This window comes from Mesoplodon densirostris, chromosome 11, assembly GCF_025265405.1.
Source record: "Mesoplodon densirostris isolate mMesDen1 chromosome 11, mMesDen1 primary haplotype, whole genome shotgun sequence".
Lineage (NCBI taxonomy): Eukaryota > Metazoa > Chordata > Mammalia > Artiodactyla > Ziphiidae > Mesoplodon > Mesoplodon densirostris.
The window spans coordinates 14,402,735-14,411,939 of record NC_082671.1 but is presented as its reverse complement, the minus strand read 5'-3'; the positions used below and the strand labels follow the sequence as shown (position 1 = coordinate 14,411,939).

General features: G+C 38.6%; 1 pseudogene; it reads left to right on the top strand.

Annotated features, from left to right (window-relative positions):
- The first annotated feature begins 710 nt into the window (after window positions 1–710).
- Window positions 711–7,976, top strand: LOC132499466 (large ribosomal subunit protein eL18-like; annotated as a pseudogene).
- Window positions 7,977–9,205: the final 1,229 nt, after the last annotated feature.

Below are 9,205 nucleotides of genomic sequence, written 5' to 3'. Positions count from 1 at the left end.
TCTGTGCCATGTTGCTTTTCCACAGATGCCCATTCTATTAAGATACGCCCTTGCTGTAAATTTTTCCTAGCCAAGCTAGTGGCATTTTGTCATTTAAAAACGCTTTAAGCTTAGCAGTACTTTTTTGATTCTTTTCACTTGGTTACTGGGGATTCCTAAATATTGGATTTTTAAAATATCACACGGACCCTTATTTGCTTCAAACTTGGAAACAATGCTTAGGGCTGGCAGAGATAGCTAGCTTTCCACCAAATATTTATGATTCCCTTCCATAATGTAGAACAATTGTTGGGAAGAGGCTGCCCTGTCAAAGAGTACATTTCTCAGCCTCAGGCCCCACTAAATAATTTGTGTGGCCTGGTGTAAAATAAAAATGCTGACCCCACTTTTAAAAAATTATCAATAATTTCAAGATAATGATAACAGAGCATTAAACCCAGCATGGTGCCCTTCTAGGCATGAGGCCCTATGCTGCACAGGTCATTAGCCCGTGAAGCTATACCTGCTCAGCTGCCATTGCATCTGGAGTAGGGGATAAAGAAGGGTGTGATTAGTTTTTGTCAACAGAACGTGAGCAGAAGTGGTAGATATCACTTCAAGCCAAGATCGTTAAGAAACACGTGTGTCTTCTCCATCCTCTCTCTTCCACCAGCTGAATATCACTGGTCAGAGTGAGCTCGGATGCCTGGGCTGTGCATGTCAGAGCCTCCATGGTCCCGGATCTCAGAATAACTGTGTTCCACGGATCCTGCTTTCCCCACCCTCCACTTCAGCTGGTACCAAGCACAAACTTTGGATGTTACTTAAGTAAAAAATAAATGTTTGATATCATAAGCCCCTAAGACTTGGGAGTTTCCTGTTATGGCAGCCAGCGATGACTTAACTAATACAAGAGTTGAGGAGATAAAATTCTGAGCTGAAATCCCTTAAGACAGGCAGAGGAGTCCACTGTTCTGCTCATACTGTCTCAACCTCCAATTCTCCTCTCTGTTCTATGCCTGCTTTGAACATATATTAGGTTCTTAAAGCACATTTATCCATTCATTATTTCAACAGATAGTTTCGAAGCACCTCCCATGTGCCAGCTACTGGGTACTAGGGATTCAGCAGTGCACAAGACAGATGAAGCCCCTACCCTCATGAAACGTACATTCAAGTGAAGGACTCTGTTGAATAAATGAATGAAAGAAGAGATGAATATATCAGAAGAAAAATAAAAAGCACCCAGGTCAGAGTGGCTGGTTTTACTTCCCAGAAACTGTCGTGACAAATAAGAATCACCATAACATCAGTTAAGACCATCTTATACCACTGTAGGAGCTTAGCAGTACTTTTTTGATTCATAACCCCCTTTGGGTAGCAAATGCCCCAGTATATGAATGAGTTCTAAACCACCATCCAGGAAACCTGCAACCACCCATGATAGAAGAGAAGTAGTAGAAAGTGGGGAGAATTATTGATTCTCTTCCTAATCCAAAGTTAAAAGCTTAGAGACATACCAACAGAAATAGCCATTTTTGCCCATAAACCAGATTCCATTCTGCCTGGCAGTACCATTACCTTTGGAAGATAAGCACATACTCTCTTAGCATAAAAAATACATAGTATTTTGGATCTTGCTGTAAAAATCTTACAGAAATAGCTAAAACACAACTGTATAATAATGAACTTAAAGCAGTATGACAACCATATATGGTATAGCAGGGCCTTCAAATTCAACATCTGAAGCAATAATTTTTAATTACTGTAATTTTTTTTTACATTTAAGCAATTTTAACAGCAAAATATTTTTTAATTAGCCACATGCAGAAACTATACAAATTAGCTTAAGCCCCCTTTTCCCCAAACTCAAGAGATTTCTGAAGGCCTTGCCCAAACTCAGACATGGCCTTTGATATAAGTCCAGCCTTTTACTTTCCCTTTTCTCACACTGAAAAATCAATCCCTTCAACCCCAGCAGAAATAAACTACTCTCGAATGTGAAGTATCTACTCTGTCTTTTTACTTTTTTAAGCACAAGGCCTATACAAAATATGCAGCTCAGTGAGCTGTCTCAATGGGAACATACCCATATCACCACTTCCCAAGTTAAGGATTAGAATAGTCCTAGACCTCAATCCACTTCTGTCACTTCCCAGTCATAATCCCTTCAGTCCTTCCCAGAGGCAACCTACATCCTGATGTCTAACACCATAAATTAGTTTTGTCTATTTTTGAAATTTATATAAATGGAATCATACCATATGTATTCTTTGTTCTCCTGACTTCTTATTTTGAAAACTTTTTAAGCCTAGAGACAAGTTATGACTGCATTTTAAAAAATCCATATATCATTAACCTAGATTTACTAGCTGTAAATATTTGACCACACTTGCTCAATCTACCTCTCTCTCTTTTGATAGATGCAGGATTGGTAGATAGATGATAGATAGATAGATGAATGATTAAGAAGTAAATTACAAATTATGGACATGACACCTCATTTTTAAATACTTCACCATGCACGTCCTAAGAATAAAGCCATTCAGTTACATACCATAATATAATCACACTTAAGAAAATTATCAATTCCATAATATCTAATATCCAGTACATATTTAATTTTCCTCAATTATGCAAAAAATGACTTTTATAAATTCATTTTCTATGCAGTATTCAATCAATTCTCTCTTATTACATTTGGTTGTTAACTGTCTCTTTAGCCTCTTTTAATCTAGTACCTAAGCCCACTCTTTTTCCCTCCATGACCTTTCCTTTTAAGAAAGTCTAGACAAATTTGTCTTTAAAGCAACACACACTCTGAATTTGTCTGTTTCTCTATGGTGTCACTTAACTTGTGCCTCCATCCACTGTATTTCCTCTACTCTACAGATTAGTTCTAGAGGCTTGATGAATTTGGGTTAAATATTTTTGGCAAGAATACTTTATAGAAGTCTATCCTATGTTTACATCTCTCCAATACACTTTCATATTCACTCTTCTCATATAAATTCCTTCCCAATCCTCTGTGGCTCTTTCCAAGAAGAGTAGCAATTAAGCCAGGAACCCTACAGTAAAACTGAAGAGGTTCACAGAAAGTATGGAAGAAAATCTTGTCAATATATGTATAGCATTTAACTTAGACAGCTGCAGCATCATTTTTTTTTTCATTGAGGTCTTAGTTCCCCGACTCTCATAAAGGAAAAACGGAGTCTTAAATTTCATGTAAGAAGGACAGCTTTCTTTGTTTTCTTACTATTTTAGAGAGAGATAGACAAGCCTGATTTTGCAGTTACCATTTATTAAAGACAAATATTTAACAGTGCATTTCATGTCTATCAGCATCAAAAAAGGCAGAAAAAGAGAAGTGAAATAAAATTAGAGAATTAAGAGGTGAACAAAGATAGTATAGAGAAGTGACTTTCAAGCTTTTTAGACCATGACTTACAACCAAGTATATACGAGAATATATAAAATGAAAAAAAGTCATAAAACCATACATAAAACCCTCATACGTGTGAAGAAACCCTGACACATTATATCCTAGTCTCTCATTAATTTTTTAAAAAGAAAAGAATCTGTGTTTTATCCCTAAAATTTTTATAACCCCCCAATGGTTCATGCCCAGCAGTTGGGGGAAGAATGCATTAAGCTAGCTAGTCAAAGTGGTTAGCAAAGAAATGAGGAGGAACTGGAGTACGAGTAATAGCCCACCTCAGTAGAGAATTATATTTTAATTATTCAAATCAATGTTTTCCTTCAGTTTAGCATCTTATAAAGAGCAACTAGAGTCAAAAGACTTGAGTTTGAATTCTCGCCTAATTATTTTCAGCCAAATTACCTTGAGCGTGTCCCTTGGACTTTGGGGGATTGGAGTCCTCTGCTGTGAAATGGACATGATATCAACAAGTAAAAGTTAAAGGAGAAAGGGATGTGAAAGAACTTGGCACAAAGCAACAAGTGAAAGCTGTGTTATGGTTCTAGGAAGTTAGCTCTAAAGCCATAGTACTACAACTGCCCTTTCCTTGAAGAAATCAGAGCACGTAAATCATGTGAGCTTTCAGAATCATCTTAAAGTGTGCCCCTTTGCCCTGATAAACCATCACTTCTGGTGTTTCAGACTATTTGGAGAAGAGTAAGTTAGACAGTGAGAAGCACTGGGCAAAAAAGGTCTCGGTATATAACCAAATCCCCCCTGACTGACAAGATTTTTGGATCAAGAAATGATGGAAATTGGCACAAATGACCAGCTCAAATGATGTGAATTGCCTGCGATGAAAACAGTAATTGAAAACCAGTAAAATGATTTAAGTTTGTGCTGGTTTATTCTTCTAAGCGGATGTGTCTCGCTTATCATTTGTTTTAATTATTCCTGATGTGTTGCCTATCACACCACAAGCTTCTTCAAAGGGAAAGGAATAAGCAGTTGTCATAACAACAAAGCTCTTCATTACCCTGGGAACCTTCGACAGCTTTATTTAAAATGAAGGAGAAAAAAGAAGCCTAACCAATTAGCTTTATCAGTCTGATTCATGTTCTTAAACTGATAACAGTGTTTCCTGAAGAACTTACAATTTGATGGGGAATGTGTCATGAATACTTATGGTAACATAAAACTCAGAAAAAAATTGGCTAGCTAATTATCACTTGGAAGGTGCTTCTGGTCAAATTTCTGCCCAGTGATCCATTTGATTTTTTTTAAATGACTTTTATTAAACAAATCGAAGAATTAGTGGGACTTTTGCCAACATACATCCAGTGGTTCAAGAACAGCAATGAGACCTATTTAGGTTTAAACTTTAAAGCCCAGGCTTCACCCTCAGCTAATGTGATTTGTGTTAAGTTTGCATTGTTACACCGGAAATGTTCTCACCTGCCTTCCACCCTTCCTTCTCTGTGCCAGAGATACAGAGGAAGTCCCCAGAGAGTATTAATTCTGCCCTCCTCTGCAAAATTAAAAAAGCAGATGTTTTCTTCTGGCTTCAGCAGATAAGACTGAGAAGTAATTATTGTTCTGGTCCCAAATCCCACAGGTGTTTTCATTCCTGCCCTGTGACCACAGGAAAAATAAACAGTAAACCTAAGAAGGTCTAGGTGGGGCACTCTTCAAGTTCACACTTGAAGCCAAATGTCTGAATATCTCCTGCAAGTGAAAAACTATGCAGAAGTAGGCAAACTCTGTCTGTAAAGAACTAGATATTAAATATTTCTTGCTTTATGGGACCTAAGGTTTCTGTTGTCACTACTGAACGTTGCCGTGCTTGAGTGAAGCAGACTTAGACAATAAGTAAACCAGTGGGTTTGGCCTGATTTGGTCCTGCTATTGTTTGTTGACTCAAAAGGGTTCCCAAGAAATTAGATATCCACCACCAAAGGAACAGTGCGTAGGTTCTTCAAATAAACAACAGTGAACACTTGGAAAGCATGTTCACAAAGTTGTTTTCACGTACATTATTTCATTTAATCCTGAAATGAGGATTACTCTAAGAGGCAGGCATATCATTTTTTTTATCTTACACGTGAGAAAACTAGTCCTGGGGTGCTCAGGTAACCTCCTTGCTTTTCAAACAGCTGGTCTCTTTTAATGATCTTTCTACCACACACCCAACTGTCCTGTAAACAATGCACTTTATATAGATCAAACAGAAAGAAGTATGAATGATAACAATTTCTAATTCTTATCATTATTCTATGGATAAATGTACTTAGTGCTCAAGTGAGTGAAAAAAAAAAATCCATCAACACTCCTCAAGCTCTGCTGAGTCCCCCCAATACTAACTCAAGCATTAGACCAAGCTGTGAGTGACCAGAAAGCCAGAAAATTCTGTGTCCTGGGTCCCAGGATCATTTCAGAATTTAACCACATAGGCCTGGTTTGCTCTAAACTACCTACCTTCACAAACTGAAACCAAGAAGGACTTCATCAATTGTTTGGGGTCAAAGAAGGAAATCTACCAGAAAAAGCCCACACTGAGTCAAATGCAGGAGCATTTATTCATCAGGGTTGGGACATTACCTTAAACTCCACATATAGGAGAGATTCTTTTTTACCAAAGATTGTGCAGGCAACTATTACTTAATTATGACAATTATACAGAGTCAGGATATTGCATTAGGAAACACAGATGCACCATCTGTTAAGGAAACATGATTTAACTGATTTTTTCCCTAGACTTTAGCCTTGTAAATATTAACTCTACATGGTTCAGCTCAAAAAAGAGTATCCATGAAAAACATTGCCAACAGGGCACCTGTAAGTCACATCCTCCATATCCAATTCATTTCAGTTCTACAAGCATGTACTGAAGGTCTAAGTGTCAGGCATAGTAAAATAATCTCTGCCTTCAAGGACTTTATACTGTTAGCAGTAAGAATAAAATACATATATAAATGAATAAGACACAAGGAACACTTTGGTGTAGGAAAGGGTTTACTATTACCTAGATCCAGATGATAAAAAAGAGATCTGGAGAAAAAGAAGGGATATTTCATAAAGAAGAGGATCAGGGGAAGTTTCAGAGTGAATTGGCAGGAAAAAAGGGAAGATAGCTGTCCTGGCCCATGAACTGGTGTGAACAAAGACACAAGGGTAGAAAATTGAATTGGAGGTTGGGAGTTAGTTGGTTTAGAGTTTGCCATAGAGGTTAAAACCAAAAGTTCAAGGACCAAGATGCCACTGGCTGAAGGCTTTCCCCGCCCACCCTGGCTCTGCTCTCTCTTTCGGGACCTGGCCAAGGACAGGGTGCCGTCATGGAGTTGACATCCCCATAACAAGGACAGAAAGGTTTGACACAAGGAGCCTGATAAAAGAAATGTTCACATACTGAGATATAGGGAAGTCATTCTGGCTTATACATGCATTAACTTGAATTTTATGCTAACTAAAATAGCCTGTTGGTGGCCTATCAAACACACATTATACATCTGCTTTAATTATTAAAGAAAAAGGGCACATTGACCAAAAGTAAAGAATGTCCATGTTAAAAGTAAAGATTAAATGCCCTCTTCCTGGGACACCAATGTTGGTCCTCCTTTGACGATAAGACTCCCTTCCCAGATGCCATGGCCATGCTGACGCACTGTGTATGTGTTGTTTTGTGTTGCTTCTTTTTTTTTTTTGAAACCTTGAAGAAATGTAACCCTGCCTTGTTTGTTTGTTTAATAAATTTATTTATTTATTTTTGGCTGCATTGGGTCTTCATTGTGGTGCACAGGCTTCTCACTGTGGTGGCTTCTCTTGTTGTGGAGCACAGGCTCTAGAGCGCAGGCTCAGTAGTTGTGGTGCACGGGCTTAGTTGCTCCCTGGCATCTGGGATCTTCCCATATCAGGGCTCAAACCCGTGTCCCCTGCATTGGTAGGCAGATTCTTAACCACTACGCCACCAGGGAAGTCCTAACCCTGACTTGTTTAATGTTCTGTGTTCTGACAAGATATAAAACCATGCTGAAAACCCTGCTTCTCCAGAGCAGCTTCTCAGACTAATCTGGGAAGGGGGCTTCCAGGATAGTCCTCAGTTTTGCTCATATAAAACTCTTTTCTATTCTTATTATTGATTGTTTATTGATTATTTTCATTGACGAGCCCAAGAGCCAGGACATCTCCTTAAGGCTGTTGGCCAATCTGCACAGGCTTCTGGACAGACAGACTGACTCCACCTTCAACCAGGTTGTCCTGAAGAGGCTGTCTGTGTGTTGCACCCACCAACTGCCTCTGTCCCTTTCCCGGATGATCTGGAAGATGAAGTGTCCTGGCCAGGACACTGCGGGCAGGCGGCCGCACCAGAGCCACATCCCCAAGGCCAGGGGCAAGATCCTCCCCCTTGACCAGCTGGCCCTGGACGCCCCCCTCCCAGGGGCTGTGGCCCTGTCCTCCTCTCCAGTCCTTGAAAGGGCCGAGAGGTGTCCAGGCATCTCGGTAAGGCCCCAGAAACCCCACACGGCCACATATCCTCCAAGGGCCCAAAGGACAACAGGCCAGCCGTGGCTACAAAAACTAACTCCAGATCCTGCATTGTTATGAAAAAGATTTCGGATGCCAGAAAAAGAAAAAAAAAAAAAAATGATGAAAGCCCAAGGACCATATTTAGCCTGGAAACTGTTTATTTTCTTTTGGAGTTTACATAGTATTTTTTTTAAAAAATCAATTCCCACTTTCAAAAGTTGGAAATTTCACATAAGAGTTAGATTTCAGGCTCCTCTTAAAGAATTGGAAGATCTAGCAACCAGGCAGACCATGACTGCATGTCAACAATCAGGGTTGTGCCGAGGCTCACCCTCAGACAGGTGTGTCCTTTCCCATGTGTCTGGTCCCCTCCAGATCCACTGTATCTACTTATGTTACCTACATGGCCTGCGTAGACATCTGAAGGGCAACAAAAGGGCAACAACTAGTCAAGAAGAAACATATGAGATATCTTCTAAGAACCTGAAAAGAATTTCTTTATGATTAGGAAGGTGCTTAAAATTATTCTGTTCACTTCACAAAGAAGTAACCAACTATTAAGTTATAAGCCATGAATTAATGAAATAGGAAAAATAGGTTGAGTCATCTATACTGTGGAACAGCCTGGAATAGATAACTGAGGTGCCTATAAGCTGAAAATTATTCATTTGATTCAATAAACAATGATCAGCAATGGGAGGTTTTTGTACAGATGGAGCTAATTTTGACTTTTTCAAAAGACGTTAATTCTAAAATAAATTTTTAAATATATAAGCTTTGTTTCAGCGGCTAAACAGGTTATTTTGTGACTATGTTGAAAATAAATGTACTGAGGTACATTTATGTCTTGATTTATAATTTGCTTGACCTCAGCTTGAATCATTTGTGCTATAACTTTTTTTCAGTGCTCTGCATGAGTTTCAAAACACTTCCCCTAAAATCAAGCATATGTGGAATTACAATCATTAAAATACTTTAGTTTTACAAGTTGTGTGTTTGCCCATAACTTTCCTTTTCTTTATACCACTTATAGGCAATTATTTCCAAACAGAAAACAATTCATGCCGAATATATTCTAAAGTGCATTTATAAGTAAAAGGCAATCATTTCTGAGATATATGTATTCTAAAATTCTTTGCATTTGCTGTTGACTTTTTCTGCAGATCACTATAAAATGCCAGTTGACTACATAAGGAATATAAAGTGATTTCTTTTGTAACATTTATATATGCAGAGTCAGCCTTTTGAGTAAACAGTATCTCCAACAAGAATTATTTTTACCCT